Source organism: Antechinus flavipes, chromosome 4 (assembly GCF_016432865.1).
Source record: "Antechinus flavipes isolate AdamAnt ecotype Samford, QLD, Australia chromosome 4, AdamAnt_v2, whole genome shotgun sequence".
Taxonomy (NCBI): domain Eukaryota; kingdom Metazoa; phylum Chordata; class Mammalia; order Dasyuromorphia; family Dasyuridae; genus Antechinus; species Antechinus flavipes.
The window spans coordinates 363,601,565-363,611,870 of NC_067401.1; the positions used below are offsets into that span (position 1 = coordinate 363,601,565).

General features: G+C 36.2%; 1 pseudogene; it reads right to left on the reverse strand.

Annotated features, from left to right (window-relative positions):
* Positions 1-2,908: 2,908 nt before the first annotated feature.
* On the reverse strand, positions 2,909-3,006 carry LOC127563568 (uncharacterized; annotated as a pseudogene).
* Between the last annotated feature and the right edge of the window lie 7,300 nt (positions 3,007-10,306).

A 10,306-nucleotide genomic window follows, 5' to 3' on the forward strand; every position in this document is an offset into this window, starting at 1 on the left:
CACCACATGTTCTGTCCCCAGCCTTTTGTCCTCTTCATTTCTTAAGCATTTGGCTATTTTGGTGGAATAAAAATCTACTCCATATGTTTGTCATTCTTAACTCATCAAGCTGCTGTTTTTTAAGAGCTATTTGGTGTCCAGAGTGCCTGGTGAGCCCTTTTAAAGACTTTTTTTTTCTAGAATGTCATGAGTTGCCAGGAGCAAAGGATCCCAACTCCCAATCTCTGGCAGATTCCTTTTTTCCTCAAACCATGAAGTTCCAGCAGCTTCTATACCTAACAAGATAAACTGGACTCTCCAAGATTCGTTACTGACAAAGGCAATAAGTATTTTCTTTAAATGATGTTATCATCTAGTTGGTTCCTGATGTTTTCCTTTAATAAATATTTTGTGTGCAGGCTGTGTATACACGCAATGTCCGAAGAGGCAAATTTCCAACTCTTTGAGTGGACTCCCTGTAGTGAATTTATAGGGAGATAGAAACAAGAGTCCCCTGAGGCAGGCAGTCTTTCAGGGACTGCAACTTGCATCATTGGAGGGAATAGCCACATTGGTGAGATTCATTGGCATATTGAAATGTGCATATATTCAGAAGGATAAATTAAGTTTTTTCTTTAGCCACCAAAATTATGAAATGCTAATCCATTTTTCAATGACAATGAACATTTATAATTCTTTAAAATTTGCAAAGCATTACATAGATAGATGTTATTATCTACATAAATATAGATATATTGATATGTATGATATGTAGGGAAGGTGGGGCTACCTAGGTGACACAGAGGATCGAGTGCAGGAACTGAAGTCAGGAAGACTCATCTTTCCAAGTTCAAATATAGCCTCAGATACTCACTAGCTGTAGGATCTATAAAAAGTCACTTTACCCTATTTGCCTCAGTTTCCTCATCTATAAAATAAGCTGAAGAATGAAATGGCAAATCACTCCAGTATCTTTGCCAAGAAAACCCCAAATGTAGTCACAGAAGGTCAGATATGACTAAAATGATTCAAAAACAAAATTGTTTGGTCAATTTTCAGTCATATCTTTGTGACCCCTTTCTTCCCTTCTCTAGTACATTTTACAGAAGAGGAAACTGAGGCAAATAAGGTTAGATGATTTGTCCAGGGTTACACAGTAGAGGCCAGGATTGATCTCACAAAGATAAGTCTTCCTGATTCTAGGTCTGACTACCCCTAGACATAGCTATCAATATCTATAGGTATATAGATGTATCTATACATATAAGCTATCTAGCTATAGTTAAGTTTGCAAGAAGTTTACAAACTGTTACATATATGTATGTATATCTACATATATATATGTGTGTGTATGTTTATATATATACACACACATAAATATAGTCCCATTTGATCCTAAAATCATCCCTGTAAAATAGATTAGTATCATCTCCTTTTTATGGATAAGGAAAACAATTTTTTGTTGAAAAAAATTAAGTGACTTACTTTGAGTCACAAAGCTAGTGTCTGAGGTACAATTTGAACTCACTTCTTCATTCTTAGTCCAACAATCTATGCCAAATTGCCTTTTATCAATTATTAACAGATATGATCTTATTATATTCTTAATATTTAAAATAAACAGAGTATTTTAGGCAGATCAGGGATCAACCTACACCTGGCCAATTAGTTGTACAGATATCAGTCATACAGATATTTATCATATGATTTAAAAAAAGATGGAAGAACTTAAACAAAACCAAATCTGAAATTTTTTCCCCAAAATAATGTAGTTAAAGATAGTAAAATTATACCTCCCTCCCTCCCTCCCTTCCCCTTTCCCAGAGTGGAAATCTGAGTTTCAGATGCTGTAATGTTTGGTTTTTCAGATGAAGATTGCTGCTGCTTTGTCCTCCAATTTTATGACTAGGCACAAGAAGATCAAATATCTGCCCCAAGGTCACCCAGTGAGTCAGTGGCTCAGCTGGGATTAGGAGAACATGAGCCTTCCCCACTGGCTCCTGGTCCTTCGGCCTAATCTCAAGACTTCCATGCACACCTCCTTTCTCCTGTTTCCTAAGAATATGACTTGAGCATATTTTAGGCTGAGCCAAAATACCTACAGTTTAATTCTAGAGCAATTGGAATGTGTGTGTGTGTGTGTGTGTGTGTGTGTGTGTGTGTGTGTGTGTGTGAACAGGGAGGGGATATGGGAAGGACAGGGAGGCTGTCTGAGTGGGGGAAAAAAAAAGAGGGAGGAGGGGAAGACAGAGACAGCAAGTCTGAGAGAGAATGAGAATATGCCCTACCTCTTAAGTCTAAAATAGTCTTGTGGTTGAAATATTTGGACTTGCTGAGCCTCATTTACAAAAAGGAAAACTGAGGCAGCCATAGAACCTTAGCCACTTGTTCAGGCATCTATCGGTGGCAAAATGGAATATCAGGCACACCGTGCTCAAGTTTTCCAACTTATCAGGGAGCTGTAGAACAGCTAACATGGGGAAGACTTCATCTATCTCTCCACTTATTTGGCTCTATGCTCTCAACTCTCATGGGGAAATGTATTTTGTCTCCTGAGCCCAGATAGCTTTCTCAGCTAGGGCTGAAAGTATTCAGGGATAGATTTCCCGTGACAGGTGCTCCACTGGACAGTCTCTCAGTTTTGCTATCTACTCATTGGAGTCCAAGCTCCTATACAAATTTAGTCCAGTCAACTAGTGAAACCGATGATCTTGGTCCTGAGTCTAAATAATTAGATTTGAGAATGAAGAGAATCTGAAAGAAAAGAATGATTACTAAAGGTTTCTCTGTTTCTTATCTTGTTCCAAGCTCCATCAAGTTAGCCAAATAGAATCATTTCTAAATTGGAAAAATTCTTAGCAACCATCTAGTCCAATTCATATCAGAACAAGAACTCTTATAACATCTTTTATGAAGGGTCAACTAACCTATAGCTGAAGATTTCTTCATGAATTTGCATGTCATCCTTACACAAGAACTAATCTTCTCTGTATCATTCCAATTTTAGTATATGTGCTGCCAAAGCCCTTTATGTTGTAGGATAAATCTAAATTTGTTATATTTTTTCTTATAATTTGAGCAGAATTTACCTCTTTGCAACTTTTTACTTGTTCATCTTCATTCTATCCCTGGGGCCAGGTAGAATAAGTTGAATGCTTCTTCCATTTGTCAGCCCTTCAAATACTTGAAGATAATGATCATCTAACTTCCCCAATTCCTTCAATCTCCATATGCCATAACTATTGCACTCTTCACTATCCTGGTTGCCTTCTTTAAAGTTTGTCAACATCATATATTAATACGTAGCACCAAGAACTAATACAATTCTCAATTTGTGCTATGACCTAGGCAGAGAACAGATGGACTATTACAATTGATTCATATTGCCTTTGAAATAGCACCAGCTTTATTTCTACTTTACACCATTATATCATCCCCATATTTGTACTTATAAGGCCATTTTTTAACCTAAGTGTAAGATTTTTATATTTATACCTATTAAATTTTATTTCATTAGATTTGGCCCAACATTCTAGTTTCATAGGATTTTTTGAGATTCTGACTGTCCCCCATATATTGTATCATATATAAATTTCATAAGTATATCATCTGTGCTTTTAGTAAGAAAAATATTAAATAACACAGGGTCAAGCTTAGATTCCTAGAGCAATACAGACATCCTTCTGAATTGATATCAAGCCCTTAATAATTATCTTTGGGCCTACACATTCAGCCAATTGTGAATGTACCTAACTGTACTAGGAGATAGTCCATTTCTCTCCATCTTGAATATAAGAACAGAAAAGATAGTTTGTTAGATACCTTGCTAAAAGTTAATATAAACTATGTCAATAGTATTTCCCTTCTCTACTAGTTTAATAACTCTCCAAAAAAGTAAATAAAGATACTGTGATATGGTGAAGCCATCATAGCTTTTAGGGATTACTGTTTCCTTTTCTAGATGTTTTACTAATCACTCTTTTAAAAATATGTCATACTTATATCAGATTACTTTTTGTCTAGGGGAGAAAGGCAGAGGGGAGGGAGAAAAATTTGGAGCACAAGCTTTTGCAAAGGTGAATATTGAAAACTATTTTGCATGTATTTTGAAAAATAAAAAGCTATTATTATAAAAATAATGTTATAGAATATTGTCAGTAATTAAAGTAAAACTTGATAGCCTAAAAGTTAGAGGTACCATTCTAGTTCTACTTTTTTAAGTTGGAAAATCATTTGCCCTTCTTTAGTCCTGAAACATTTCCTCCACTCTTAGTAATACTTTAAAGTTAGCAGACATTGCTTCAGCAATTACTTGCACTACTTACTTTGGTATCCTAAAATGTAATACCGTGGGTACTGATGACTTGAATTCATCAAGGAAAGCAAGATTATGTGCTAGATAGAGGATTGGATCTAGACCAAGAAAATCTTAGTTTAAACCTTGTCTGTATTAGTTACTGGTTGTGTGATCTTGGAAAAGTCATTTTACCTCTCAATCCTGTTTCATATAAAGACGTTGCTCTTTTCCTTGATAAAACAAATACATAAGAGACCCCATTCTATTGCATCATCTTGAGCAGATTGCCTCCCTATCATCCCTACCAATCTTTAAATTTGTCTCATCAATCTTTAAATCTCCCCATCCAAGAACTGCTTTCCTCTTCCTACACATATACTCACCGCGCCTCCCCCCCCCCCCCCGCTGCCCCCCATCCTCTAGAAATAAAAACAATCCCTTTCCAGTAGCTATCATTATCTATTATCTCTCCAACTTTTTTGGACTAAAATCCTTAAGAAAGCCATCTACAATAGCTATCCCACTTCCTTTCCTCTCTGTTATCTTAATTCCCTTTAGTGTATCTTCAGACACCAGCATTTAATTCAAACTATTCTCTTCAAAGTTACCCACAATCTCTTACTGGTCAAATCTAGTTGCTTTTTCTTAATCCTCATTTTTCTTGACCTCACTACAACCTTTGACACTTTTGACCACCCTCTTCTCCTTAATCCTCTCTTCTCCCGAGGTTTCCACTACATTGATCTCTCTTTGTTAACTTCCAAATTGTCGAACCATTCTTTCTTAGTATCCTTTGCTAGATTTTCATCCATGTCATGCTGCTAATCATAGTTGTGCCCCAAGACTCTCTCCTAAGTCCTTTTCCCTTCTTCCTTTATACTATTTCATTTGTTGATTTCCTCAGTTCCTATAGATTCAATTATCATCTCTATACAGATGATTTTCAGATCTTTGTCCAGCTCAAACCACTCTCTTTGCCTTCACTCTCACGTCTTAAACTGGATGTCCATGTCCAAAACAGATCTTGTGGTCTTTGCTTCAAACTCCCCTCTTTCTCATGTGTTAACTTTCTAATTTCTGCTTTTGGAAGAAACACTGATATCTCTCATCATATCTCTGCTTCAGACTTTCATTATGTTCCCTGAACTATTCATCTATTTTCTCAGTTGGTCCAGGTAGTCTTTAGTATATTCTGCAGACAATATCACTACTGATTTTCTTACATTTTTCTTTACCTAAAGGATCTCCAGCCTGCTTCTCCATTGTGATTCCTGGAGCTTTGCAAATGAGTATGTCTTCTTAATATTCAATGCTACATTTACTTTAATTTTTCTAACTTGGTCTGTTCCTTTTGAATGAGGCATAACTTACTAAAGCGGATTGTTTGGTCCCATTTTACCAAATTTTCAGGATACCAATTAAGTTAAATTTGTCTACTTAATCTGATTCTTTAGTTTATCTGTACATTACACCATAGTTTGTACATTTGTATTTAGGAAGCTATGGCAGCTTTTAAAGGCAATAGGAGATTTTTCATGATTTTTTTAAATTCATATTTTTAGTTTACAGAAAACAAGCATTTTCATAATATAGTATAATAAAAACAAAATGATTAAATATGAAACTGAAAACTATTATTTATAACCTACTCTTCCTTTTAAATATATAACAGAACAGGAGACTATAAATAAAGAATTTTACTGGTAATATAACCCAAAGACAGCATCAATTGACAAAAATGTTGCCTATTTTTATTCATTTCTATAAAATCTTTATAAAAATCAGTTATTTTCAAGTGGAGACCATCCTGAAGATAAGTTTTTTGTGGATAATTTATACAGCATATCATAGGCAGTGTGGCCTAATTGATAAAGAAGATCTAGTCTTCAAGGCACAAGGATCCAATTCAAGTCTCACTTCTGACACATACCATGTTACTCCAGGCAAGCCACATTCTTTCAGTGCTCCTAGCAACTCTTTAAAATGTATGTCCTGTATGTTGTAGCAGAGTTTCTCTAAACCAATGAAATCACAAGTTCCTAGTACATCCATAGTCATATAACTGACCAGAAAAGTCTGTATACTATTGCATTTGTTGTTTATTGATTTTTTAATGAATCAGACTTGAAGGCTTTCTTGAAACAAAATATCTTCTATGCATAGGTTATTGTTATTCATATTATTATTAACATATGTTAGGATATAAGATGCTCTGATGGAACTATAGAGATAATTTTGTTTCTCAGACTGTGAGAAGCAACATAAAGGGAAACATAAGTACTTCTTAACTATTTTGTTTAGTTTTTTAATGAGCAGCTTCTTTACCACCAACTCTTGAGGTTTTTCCTAAAAAATAAATTTATTAATTCATCACCACTCTTGGGCTTATAATATAGGAGAAAGTATGCTGAATTCATAGTCTCTATAAGGAAATCCTAGCCATTCCATTTACTGCTTCTATGATCTTGGGACAGTCATTTATCCTCTCTCAGAGTCAGTTTCTTCATATGTAAAAAAGAATAAATTAGATCATCTCAAAGAACACTTACTACTCAAAATCTATAATCCTATCACTCCAATAAAGGAAAAAAAGATTGAAAATGAACAAATATTGCATAAAAGGGATGCCAGAAGGAGGATCTGGATTGACTATTTTTATCATCAGGAAGTGTAAAAAAAAATGCCATGTCACTGTAATGACTCAAAGAGGATTTTCTTCTCAGAATTCCATGTTTTAGATTTTAATCTTCAGTTCCCCCACATTTTCTACTTTACCTTTTTCAGAAATAACTTGATTTCAGTAACATAGCATGTGAATACTTCTTACAAGTCTAATTTTTAGTATTTTGAAGTACTCAACCAAAACCTTCACCACACACACCTGAAGCAAATAGACCATAAGCTTGTTTTCCTTACTAATGGAATGAAGCAATCCTTTTTTCTTCCCTATGATAATAGAGAGCTACTTAATTTTTAAATGGATAGTTCTGGTGTTCTATGAAATATTAATTACCACATTGAACCAGTGAAGCATTCAGGCTCCTTGAAAGGTAGCCCATCATGTCTACTGCCTGATTCACAGAAAATGGGATTTGGCAAAACCAATGTTTGGATTTGTGGTTTGTCCCTTTCAAAGAAAGCCAGGGGTCTTATGAAGTTGGACATAGCTTTGCTGATATTCTTAATAGCCTTCACTCCAGAGACTTTGCCAATCAGCCAAGAAAACAGATGAAGTCATAGCGACCATGAATATTTCAAGGAGATCTTGTAAACATTCATCGATTGCAGCTGTAATGCAATCCACACATCACCACAATGACTTCCTGGAAACTGAGGAGTGGGGCAGAACTTAGAGAGTAATGGCTGGGATGTATAAGTCCTCCTCCTCCTTTTCTCTCCTTCCCCTTCACTTCCTTCCAGTCAAAGTGGGTAAAGGAAAGAGGGAGCTGGATTTGTCATAGCATCTGCTCTGTGAAATGGGCTTGGATTTAGTTCAGATTACTAGAAAGTTGCAGAGGAGGGGTCTTAGGACAAGACAAATATAAAAAGCATTTTATAGATTGCTAGTCTGGGGGGATTCGATCAAGTAAATAAAACTCTCAATTTATTCGCAGTGACTTCCCTTTTAGGAAATAGTTTTTAAAACTGTCTCATGACTAGTGACTAATGACTACCAATTAATGATTTGGAAACATGAATGTTTTTTAAAAGAAAAAAATAGAAAAAGTATCAACTCAGGCTTTTTTTCCCTGAAATTTAGAAAGCCCAGCGTTGGGGTTTTCCCACAACCCTCATCATCCAATATCTTTCTCCCCAGTCTTTTTCTGAACTTTTTAGTTTCAGTTTTGAATAGAAGAGAAAATGCTGAATGTGTATTAAGTGTGGGAATGTCATTCAAGTTTCTTCCCACCCCATTTTGCTAGCTCAGTTACTTCAGACTTATAGCATCCTTTGGATTCTCCATACTGACTGATTCTCTGTCTCATCTGCTATTTGGACACCATTCTCCTGTTTGTGTCTGAAAGGAGCTGCACCACATTACTAACTTCAGCTTAAATATGATTTGACATTATCCTTCCATCCCAAATTCTATGAGAGACCAAAATAAACCAGTTGGAAAAAATAAAAACCACATAAGACCAAGCTTTAACTTAGCTTAAAGGTCTTCAAGGAGGGAGCAATGTCCTATCTCAAAGAGTAATAGAATATAACATAGAAGGAACTTCCCTGTTCTTTTATCTGCCCCAACTCTCACACAAAGCAAGTATCCCTTCTGCACCATTCCCATTAAAGGGTTGTCCAGCGCCCAGCTTTTTAAATTGTGGGTTGCAACCCCAGATGGTGTCTCATAACTGAATGTGGGGCTCATGAAATTATGATTTATTAACAATAAATGATTAGTTTGTATACCTATTTTATATACTTATATACCTAAGATCCCATAAAAATTTGTCAGACAAAAAGGGATGGCAAGTGGAAAAAAAAAAGTTTAAGAAGGTTTGGTCCAGAGTCCATTTGGTCCAGATTACCTATGATGGAGAATTTGTTCCTAGTAGCAAAGTTCATATAACAAAACTCCATTATAATCATCTTTCATGGATTCAATTAAACATTATAATGTCCTTTGCCACATGACAGCTATATATCGAAAAATCTTGTTATCACATAGTTAAGACAATTATTTAGCCCAGCCTTAACTCAATTAGCTAACAGTTATGACATATCTTTCATGGGTAAGGCATTTGCTTTTTCCTATCTTACCTCCTAATGCCAGTTTTATAATTGGATTTATTATTTATGAGACTAAGAGAATCAGCTCTTCATCAGATGTCACCAGGTTCTGGACTAGGTTCATATAAACTGCAGAACAGAACCACTAATTATCCTTCAAATTCTCGAGTTCAGCCAGCACTGACATCTTTCTCAACACTGGCAATGCCCGCCAACCAGCTGCTGAATATGGAACGTTTTAGAAGAATGATCCTAAGCAAAGCCGACTGTGAAAAGGCTACAAAGATGTAACAAAACTCAACTCTGAGCAAGGCAGTGAAGAGATGGATATCTAGGAAGTCATTGCCAGAGACCAAACACACTTGGCTTGCAAGCTAATGCATCAAGCAGTTCAAAGTTCAAAGCACACGACTGTAAATGAGAAATGAGGAAAGGCAAGCAAATAACAGAACTCTATTCACAATAATAATAATTTATGTTTGCAAACATGTACCATTCATCTATTCAAAAAGCATTTATTAAGAGCCTATTCTGTTCCTAGCACCCTGATAGCCATGAGATACAGAAGACACAAAAGAAGTTCTTGCCAATTAGAAGCTTACATATTATTGAGAAGAACAAGATAGGAGTTTTTTAAAAATTGGGACATAGGGTTGATCTGTAATTTCACCAGTGTGGAGAATTCCCAGTGATACTAGGTAAAGAAACTCTATCTATTGATATTTTAGTTGTAATAGCTAAGAGATCCTTCTATATGCCATTGCCCATCCCCCAAGTTATGAACCTTGTTGTTAGTGACTCTAGCAGAGAAACACCTGGTTCTTTGTTATTGCCAAAGAAAGTTCTCCTCCTCCAGAGGTCATAGGACTCAGGGCTAAGGAATGTGGGCTGGCAGAAAAACCATTCTCACCCGTGCCAGTGGGAGCTTCAAAGGTGCTGACAAATGTCCCAGAGCCTCCTGCTCTCCAAGCCATTGAAGTTGGCGTGGTTTGGAACATACCTAGCTCTACTGAAGCAAGCAGGGCTTGTTGACTCATGAATAATAGGAACAACTAAAGCTTGCAGATAGGAATTCCAGCACCTGGGGCAAATTCAGTTGTGACAGGGAATTTCTAAGATATGACCACTCTTGTGCGTACTTGAGACTGATTAGAGGCAGAGGTCATGGAAGCTGAAAAATATAAGGAACTGGGAAGTTCATGGGAAGGGTTAGACTGAAGGATGTGACTGAGACCGGAACTGGACTTATTGGGGAGGAGGAGAGTGTGCTGGTGGACTTTGCAAGGTAGCAGTGAGGGT